This window comes from Leptodactylus fuscus, chromosome 4, assembly GCF_031893055.1.
Source record: "Leptodactylus fuscus isolate aLepFus1 chromosome 4, aLepFus1.hap2, whole genome shotgun sequence".
NCBI classification, from domain to species: Eukaryota; Metazoa; Chordata; class Amphibia; order Anura; family Leptodactylidae; genus Leptodactylus; species Leptodactylus fuscus.
In genome coordinates, this window is record NC_134268.1 from 177,496,624 (window position 1) to 177,507,351 (window position 10,728).

The following is a 10,728-nucleotide window of genomic DNA, read 5'->3' on the forward strand; positions in this document are numbered from 1 at the left end:
TTATATCCAAATATTAAGGTCAATATTTACATAAAATGGCAAATATATATATATATATATATATATATATATATATATATATATATATATATTTATTTAATGTGTAATAATTTTACTAAAAATCTTAATGTGTGCAATGTAACAATTATCTGACTAATAATAATATATGAAGCACATAGGTTCTTTGCTAAATGAATATTATAGTATTTCTTGAGTTATTGCTTTCTTTCAGTGCTGTAATCGTCAAGTACAAGACTCCAATATTTATAACGAAGAATATTTGTTATTTTATCTTGGTTGTAGACATTTATATTGTTATTGCACTGACACTGTATTTTATATGATAATTCTTATTTTTCTTTTGCACGTTTAATGTAATATATTCACCAGGATAAATCAAACAATTAGACATTACTGATATCTAGGGATTTTTGCAAGAAAAAAAGTGAAGTCCTTTTTATATGATTGAAGTCTGGTTAATGGCTACATAGCTGTGCATTAAACATAGCGATTAATAGCCGCTAAATGATTAAAAAAAAACAAAAAACACTAATGTAGAAAAAGAGTAAAATGCGGAAAACTGTATATGTGCGTGTGTGTGTATATATATATATATATATATATATATATATATATTTATTATTTGAAGACATATTGATTGGGTTTTATTGCTACTATTGGTATGTCCACGCTTCAGTTACGCACACAATGTTAACGCTTATATATATATATATATATATATATATATATATATATATATATATATATATATATATATATATATGTTATATGGGTATCTATGATGTTATAGGACAACAGACATCGGCTACAAACCTGCACGTATTATTTTGTGCACATGTGAATATGAGGCTTCCTCTTGTATCAGTCCACATCTCCCATGCCCGTACAGCAGAGCTATCTGTGTGATGGCCATGATTGTGCATATTCTTGCTGCCCTCTATAGAGGAAGACGAGCAGTGTCTTGGCACAGCATTGAGGAGCGGATTTCCTAGAATATTTACATTGAGACCTAGCAATGCATTGTGTTTGGGCTCATGTGATCTAGGACTGGCTATGATTATAATATTGTTCAGTACTATAAGGTACAGATCTGGAGAAAGGAGCACAAGTAGCAATGCTGTATTATAGTATGTCTGTGCCCATAGTGCTGCCATACATGATATGTTGTGACCCGGCGCCCTATCTGTCAAAATGCGGGATCAAAACCGCTGCGCAGAAAGTTGTCTGTCAGTCCTCCGACTCCGGTTGCTAGAAATTATTTGCCAGGTGCTGTCCACAATGTCAGAGAAAAAATGACGGACACCTGACGGACCTAATTTTAGTCAATGAGAGGACCGTTTATTCTTTCTTCTTGTCGGAGGGAAGCAAATGTGAACGCTCCCCAAGATCATTTTTAGAATCCGTTTTCCTATTTACTTCTGCAACCTACCATTATAGGACTACATTTACTTCATGTTATCAGCACATTATTAATACTGTATCTACTACAGCATATTGTTACTGCTGTATGCAAGTGTGTATCTTATTACTAATGTATATATATATATATGTACGGGTTACTACTAGTGCTACTGCACACACACACACACACACACATATATATTACTACTAGTGAATCTTATTACTATTGTATGAAAGTATGTATCTTATTATACATATATGTGCTTATTACTATGTATGTGTAGTAATGATATATATAGAACTACAAGTGCATCTTGTTACTACTGTATGAAAGTATGTATTCGAAAGTATGTATGTTATTACTACATATATGTACGTATTACTATATATATATATATATATATATATATATATATATATATTAGCACTGCATGTAAATTTATATGGTATAGTGTATCTTATGACTTCTGTATGTGTAAATGCATGATATTTCTCTTGCATCTAGATGTACATTTTCTTATTACCGCATCTTATAACCTCTGCAACTTATTCCTACTATATCTCACTACATGTGCACACCACACTAGTATTACATTTTATTACTACTTCAAGTCATTAATAGTGACTCTTACTACTATAGAAATTCACTACTACTAGATCTTATTACTATCGCTGTCTCCTACTACATAGGATTTATAATCTCCCATTTCCTTGTACTGCGCCATATTATATGGATTTCCTTTTTCATCAAGAACAAAGCCAGCCGTATGTATACAGTGTCAATGAAAAGTCATGCTGATCAAATGAACAAAGAATACTTCATGCTACAAATACTTGTTTCATATCTATAGATATATATGTGTGAATATAATATATATATTATATAGCACACGTATGCCTTTATATATGCACACATAATTATATAATTATATAAGTAGATATGTATTTATATACTTGCTAAAAGATTATACAAGGAATATGTAAGGAATCCATTATTATTATTTATTAATCCAAGTCATTCTGTACAAGAAGGTGTACAGTAGGTTTTATGACTTCCCGTTCTGTAGGTCCCTATAGACATATAGCAGGGTATCATTGTACTCACGTCTGCCACGTATGGTCAATAAGACATTTAACCCTAGACTTCCCAATATGCCCTGGTACAGTACGAGGTGTTTTGCAGCTATATGGGTATTGGCATGTAGCAGAGCTGTTTTATCACTGTAATGAGCAGATATGTGTTGTCTTCTTGCGCCCCCATCTGCTGGTGATGAGCAGACATGGCACCGGGTCTCCACAGTGCACAGCAGCAGCCCCTTCCTCCCTATGGACTAGTACATAGAATGATGACAGGATTATTACTACATGCTTGTCCTGCTGCTGGACTCGCTTTCAGCTAAACTATTTCGTTTTGGCTGGATTAATATTTGCTCTGAAATCATTTCCAAATGGAAACTTGAATAAACCTTTCATTTATAGAGGTTACAGAAGTCGTTTACTGAAGACTCTCATGTCTTACAAGAAATTCTTTGTTTCCCAATCACTCTGCATAGTAGAGTCTAGTGCTCACTGGGATCTCAGACATCAAAGGGTTATATACATCTACCCAACCTACTGAATGCTGAAGGTACATGTAGTGCTGTGGAGATTATATGTGGCCAGACTACACTGTATACACTGGCAGCTGTAGTAATGATAGGACATCAATATCACACCAAGTAGGGTCTTGCCTAGATCAGTCGGGTCTTTACTAATATGTATAGAGAGAGAGAGAGAGAGAGAGAGAGAGAGAGAGAGAGAGAGATACATATTATATATTTTATACATAGAAGTTATATTATGTTATATATTTATATATAGCAGATACATGTTCATAAAGTGAATACATGGAAACAATAAGCCATTTCGAGGAACCTTTCCTAACAATAAGTATCTGTTGCATATAATACAATATTTGTTAGGATTTTTAGTAATGCTTGTATAGTACTATTATAGCACCATACATAGCATCAATTATACCAATTACATAGCACCAATTATAATGTAACGTACAGTAACCTCTATTACAAAAGTGTCTGACCTCTGCATAAGCAATGCCGCCCCTGCTACCTCCTGTGTCACCCCCTCTACCTGATAGATTGTAAGCTCTTGCGAGCAGGGCCCTCAGTCCCATTGTATGAAATGACTTTCTTTGTAACGTATCTTTCTGTCTGTATTTGAACCCTACAAATTGTACAGCGCTGCGGAATATGTTGGCGCTATATAAATAAAATTTATTATTATATGGTCTTTATTATGGTCTTCAGAGAACATTTCTGGTAGATCACATAAATTCCCTCCACTAACATCTACGTACAAATTGGTAACTTACCTACAAGATAAATGAATGTTTGTCATTGCAACTTTGCTTTAGAACATAAAGTTAATGGGGAAAAAACCAAAAATAGAAATAATTTTCAACAAATCATAATAAATGTAAAATATAGGAACAAAAAGGAAAAGAAGAAGAAGAAGGTTAAACCATATTAAACCACATGCTGTAAGGAGAAGAACATTGGATGTGTATTTATTGCTGTTTATCGTTTCCATTTTCTTCTTTCTACCTTTTCCTTTTAATTACTGAAAATGTAGTGTGTATATATATATATATATATATATATATATATATATATATATATATGTTTATATTTAGTTGTTTGTTTGTTTTTTCAGTTTTTTTGTAACCATACTCTACTTGCCAATGTACAGAACATGTAAACATGTTCTCAAGACACCCTGGAGACAGCCGCCCTGGTGTGAATGTGGATTACAGAAGACACAACACTTCTATATTTCATACTATTCATTTTCAGGTTCCATCGAGGTTTATGGCTCAGTTTATTGTGTGTTATGTGAATAAGTTCTCGGTCCCTTTTCTCGGCGTCCATGAGTACAGGTTTGTAGGATCCTCAGCTTGTGACAGTGATTCTCACCATGCTAGAGAGGCCTGCCACCAGGGGGACGTGTTTTATTCTAGTACTTACACAAAAATAGCATTGTATTCTCTACCCACCATATACATCTTAGCCGGGCAGGACCAGCTCCTTCTCTTGATTTTCTGCATTGTAGACACCTTCAAAAGAGAGTCTTTACTCCTATCCAGTAAGCTCATGTTTAGGTTCCTTTTTATATTCATTTCATATTGTCCATGTAATCTTTATTTGTGTCTCATGCTGTCTTATGTAAATCTTGTTGCCTTTGTTTTTAATGAATAAAATCTGGCTCTGAATAATAATATCAATAGTTAATACAATAATAGGTGGGTGATGTCCTCGAAAAGATGCTAGTACTGAGGAGGAACACCATGCTGTGACACCCTAGTTCTAGTACTTGCCAAGGTAGGAGTTAGCAATGTGACAATGTTTCAGTTGTTCCCTATGACAGGACTTCTGAAAACAATCTGCACAATACCATCTCACAACTAAATTGTAGAAGATGGGAAAGGGAAGAGGCTTACAACGCTACATGTACCAAAAGTCTGGCTTAGTTTGCTCCAATACAAGAAAAAATGCTTGTATGCTATTCCACTATATATTTTGTGTTTTAGACACATTTCCCATCTCCAAGGTAATGTGGCTTAGTGAGAAAGTGGTGTGACTGGACAAAAAAAGGAAGCCTGGCATAAAAGGGGTTTACCATCCACAGGAGAGGGCATAACTTGCAGATTGTTGGGACACAGTTTTGTTCCTGTTCTGAATGGAGTGGTGGTCATGTGTTGGATGCATTTTAAAGGCAGTGCCAGAAACTGGTGAGTGCTGTAGTTCAGTTATATCACGTGCTCTTATTGAAATGAATGGAGCAATGAGCCATCTACAAAGCATTGTGTGAACACCACACCATGGGACAAAATATTGATCTGACAGTGGTCAACCCCTTTAATGCTCCATGATGCTTATGTACATCATGGACAGTTTGAAGTTAAGTCTGTGCCATACATGTAATATTATGTCATGTGATAGTTGAATTAACAGCAGGAACCTAGTGGAGGATGACAGCCTCTGACGCTGGCTGTTTAACCCCTTAGATGCCACAGTCCAAAGCAACAACATCAGTTAATGTGTATGACTGCTGACTGTTGCCTTGTCCATAAGCATCAGAGTATCACCAGACATCTACACCCATTTGTGAACTCCATTTCTCAGCAGCCATGGCTGCGGAGTGATATTTCCTACAGACTGCCAATCCCTTTTCTCCTACAGTACCAGGCAGATAAACTTTCTGATGCTACTGCTGCTGAACCTGCCCATAGGACGTGTGATTCCTTCCTGGTACTAAAAGTGGCAGCAAATGTGCCAGTAACTCTCCCCCAGCCTATGTCTGCTGGTATAAAAGTCTGCTTTGCCTGCCATCTCCTGCTGCAAGGCTTCCTAGTTCTCTAGCGTCCTGCTAAGGTGTAGCTGTATGTTACTGCTTGATTTAGTGTGTACCTGACCCTAGCTTGTGTTTCTGACCTTGTTCCCTGTCTACTGAGTTATAACAGCACCCTGCACTGCACCATGGTCCCTGACCTGCTGGTAAAATGTCACCAACACTTGGACCACTCCAGGAGGTAACAACCTGGTGGTCTTCCTGCAGCAAAGAATAGATTCCTGTAAGGGGGTTAAAAGGTGAAGACCATATGGACTACTTAGATCTTGCCCTTACGAATGACCAGTCAAACTGGTTTGGTGACACAGTGGGTCCACATCCTCCTGTCCTTTACAGTCTGCCTTTTAGGCTATTCTACATGTATGGCCTACTAGTTTTCCATTAAGTGTAATACTAACAGACAATAATATTTTAGAATACAGGGGGAAAAATTTAAAGGCTTTACACCAGTTTTCTTATGTAACATGTTTTTGCTAAAAAGTGCAACTTTTCAGTTTTCTGCCATACATGACACTTTGATCAAACTTGAGTGGAGAAGGGCGGAGAGTGCGAGAAGAGGGGGAGGGGCTCCTGTTCTTCAACACATTTGTCATATAATTTGTACCAGAAAACTGAAATCTACACCAACTCCCAGATTACAAAATACAACTTGAACAGAAAAACTAGCCCCTGCAATATCTGCCCTTTATATACCGTAAGTATATTCAGCCGTCACCACCATGTTACTGAGCACATTACAGTGATAAACGTCATACCTGTGTTACCTCTGTTATGTATGTCACTTTTCTAGATTTGGCCAAAACAAGTTATAAGTCTCATGTAAATTATAAAAAACAAAAAAAACTTTGCAAGTCTTCAGTAGGTGATACCTTTTTTAATGGCTAACTCATAATGATGACAGAATATGACGTTTCGAAGCTTTCCTCTGAGCTTCTTCTTCAGATATAACATGATATAACAGTTATATCTGAAGAAGAAGCTCAGAGGAAAGCTTCGAAACGTCATATTCTGTCATCATTATGAGTTAGCCATTAAAAAAGGTATCACCTACTGAAGACTTGCAAAGTTTTTTTTGTTTTTTATATTTTATAACCACTGGCTAACACGGTACCAAAACAAACATTTTCCTTTTATCATGTAAATTAGGTACTTGGTGCACTGGGGGCAGGCCTTAAGCTCAAGGAGTACTGTTGTTGCTGCTTCAATAGGATGGGAGAGGATGTCATAGGAGTGAGAAGATCAACTCTCACTGCATGAGGAGGGGCAGAAAGGGGATGGCTAGGGGTCTCATTGGGTGCAGTGCTCCACGGAGATTAAGGCTCACCCACAGTACATCAACTGCCTAAAGCACGTGACTTTAAGGGCCCACGGGATAATCTGAGGCGCTTTGCAGACTTTCTGTTACCATTATATCTATGGGGAAGCCGCCAGCGTTTCCGTAGATAGAATAAATGTGCTGCGATTCCCAAAACCATGCTGGCTTTGGAAATCACAGCATGTCCGCGCTGCAGGCGAATCGCGGAGTTTCAGAGCCATGGGGCCCCAGCCTCAAGGTGATTTTCTTCAAAATCTAAAGAAGGGACATACATAACAAAGGTATATTGCTTATCATGAAATGTGCTCTGTAACACGCTGGTGACAGTTGAATATGCTTGGGGGATGTGGTAGACTGCCTTTAATACTGATAGCCTCAAATTAGGTGAAGCTATCAATATCAGTTCTGTGCTGTTTGACTTTCAGGGTCAGTTCAGACAGAGTTTATTGGTGAGGATTTTGACTCTGAATCCATCTCAAAATCACCCTCCAAAAAAAAAGAGGCTTTTTGTTAGGCTGATTTTGAGGCATCAAAATTTTTGACAAAAAACTCAGTGTGAACTGACCCTCAGACTCCCAAGATCAGCTGATTCCAGAGGCCATGGAGCTGAGGTGTTGTTTACTAGACACAGCTCCACTCACTTTGTAGTGGCTGTGTCTAGTACTGCAGCTTTGCTCATTCAAATGAAAGGGACTGCAAAATCAGGCACAAATTTAACATGGTAAGCAATAGAGAGGCAGCAGCATTGCCTATGGCCCTTCATTTAGGTATTGATGGGGGGTCCCAGAAGTCAGATGGATCAACAAAGATAAAGACCTAGAAAATTCCCTTGAGGCCCAAAATAGGTTGAACAATAACAAGGCAAGTGAATAGGTATTGTCATTGTAAGATAAACATCTTATATGTATACATGAAAAGGCATGGATTTTGTGAGTTGTAGAATTAAAGTTTTGTGGAAGACATCTTCTACCAGCACTATTGATGGCGGAGCTTATCTTATTTGACCAAGTCAGCAGTTTTGAGCAGACACGTAACCAATGGTTGGGCATGATATATTCCATGTTCTGTGGATTTACAGAATACAGAGTTACTAGAGCACCAGCTGTGAGCTCCGGCATTGGTGATGTGGACACTTCATAGTGATTTCCTCTTTTTTTTGGTCAGATTGAATTTTTCTGCAGTAGTAAAGCCCAGCTGTTTTCCATGTAGATTATATTGTATTTAGCTCATGGGAGTACAATCCTCTGCTAATACATTATGTATGTTGTAGGAAAGCACATCTCATCTGTTTGTGCTGTTGTGCTGGTTCTAGCTATGGAAAGACTGTGCCAGACTAGCTGTCCAATAAAGGATTACTGGTTCACTTCACAATTGGATTTTGCACTTAAAGCGTAATTACAATTATGAAACATCTTTTCAGAAACGAGTAGTACAGTTATATATAAGAACATTTGGAATATATCTTATTAAGGAAATATGCTTCTTTATTTCTCCACTTATCAGGCTGTGTTACCATATATATATATATATATATATATATATATATATATATATATCTATATACACACACACTAGCAGGAGGACCCGGCTTCGCATGGGTGTATTTCATTTTTTGTTTGTGTTGTGGCCCTATAAGAATTGCCCAGTTTTGCACTCATGTATTTTGTATGTTGTTTGTGTGTGTCTCTGCCCGCGACTTCGTCTGCGGGTTGTTGGAGTGGATGATCCGCCTATATTCAGCAAATTGCTGCCATCGATGGTTTGCCTGTTCTGGCATTTCACCAGCTCTTAAGCTGTCCTGCTGCTGAACTTGTTCCTTACGCTGTGCCTGTGATTGTTTTGGCATCTCAGCAGCTCGCTGGGACATCATATAATGAGCGTGTTGTTGGCGTTGATGATCCACCTGCTCCACCGTTTCGGCAGCTGTTAAGCTAGCCTGCCACTGAATTCATTCCTCACGCTGTGCCCGTGATTGTTCCGGTATCCCAGCAGCTCGCTTGGACTTTATGTAATAAGCGTGTTGACTTCAATGGGTTCCCTTTTTCCAGCAGAAAAAGGAACCCATTGAAGTCAATGGGCGGCTTTTTTTCAGCACTGAAATTCCACAACAAATTCCTCACCATTTTCCTCCGTGTGAATTGACTCTAAGCCTTTGTTCACTTCAGCATTTGGATTCCGTTCGAGGGAGTCCGCATGAGGACCCCCCCCCCCCAAAAAAAACAGAATACCAAATGCAAGTGCAAGCGCTGGTGCAGTAAAAGCACACAGACTCCAGCACGGTTTTGGAAATTGCAGCATGTCAATTATATCTACAGAAACCCTGGCGGCTTCCCCATAGGTATAATTGTAACAGAAAGTCCACAGAGGAAAACTCCCTGAACTGGGCAGCAGTTAGGGGCGATTATCTAAAGCAGAGAGTAAAGTCTCAGCAGGAGAAGAAAAGTCCCTTTTCAGCTAATTTGCATAAGAATAAAATCATGATTTTCGTGAAAATGGAGCTGCAATGAAGAATAAGAAAGACATATTTGGAAATTAAAGAAGCAGCTCTACAAGGTACTGTCATAAGTTTGATATCAATTTTCCTGTTGAGTGCCGACAGACTCCCTATAACCCCTTCATACATCCACTGTACTATTATTGCAGATGGTCTTCAAAGATGCTTTGCTTCATAATGGGCTCTGCTGTATTGTACAGCGGAAGACCAGAGCTAATGCCCGCTATCAGAGTAGCAGGGGGGAAAAATCAAAATAGCCAAACCGCTGTTTTTTTTTTCCATTTCACCTCCCATAAAAATTTGAATAAAAAGCAATAAAAACATCTGACATTCCCCAAAATGGTATAACTAAAATCTGGCCCAACAAAAAAAGATTGTCCAATCCATTTCTGTACATGGAAATATAAAAAAGTTACAGGTGTCAGAACATGGTGACTCCAAGAAATTTTTATTTTTATTTGAAAAATTTTGTATTTTTTTTAAGGAGTCAAAACCATATCATATTGGTATCCCCATAATTGTAACAACCCATAGAATGTCATGTCGTTTTGGCTGCACAGTGAGCGTCGTAATAACAGAGCCCATAAGAAAGTTGCACAAATGCAGTTTTTCTCCAATTCCAAAATTACCATTTTGAATTTCTTCCAGCTTAGGGCGGGTTCACATCTGCGTCTGGGGTCTCCGCTTTCAGGTTTCCGTTTCCTGCCCGAAACTGGGCAGGAGACGGAAACCTGCAGGCATTTTTCAAACCCATTCAAATGAATGAGTTTGAAAAGTATGCGGCCATGAGCGCTGGTGAGCGTTTTGAGCTCTCCGTGGCGAAACAGTTTTTTTTTAACCGGACAGAGTCGGACATGTAGTACTTTATGTCCCGTTTTAAAAAAAAACGGTTTCGCCGCAGAGAGCTCAAAACGCTCACCGGCGCTCATGGCCGGACTCGGTCAGACAGGTTTCTGTCTTCTGCATGCAGAAGACGAAAACCTCAGAACGGAGACCAGACACTGGTGTGAACCCAGCGTTACCAGTATGGAATATTAAATGGTTGCACTACGAAGTACAATTTGTCCCACAAGCTGGTAAAACCATATGA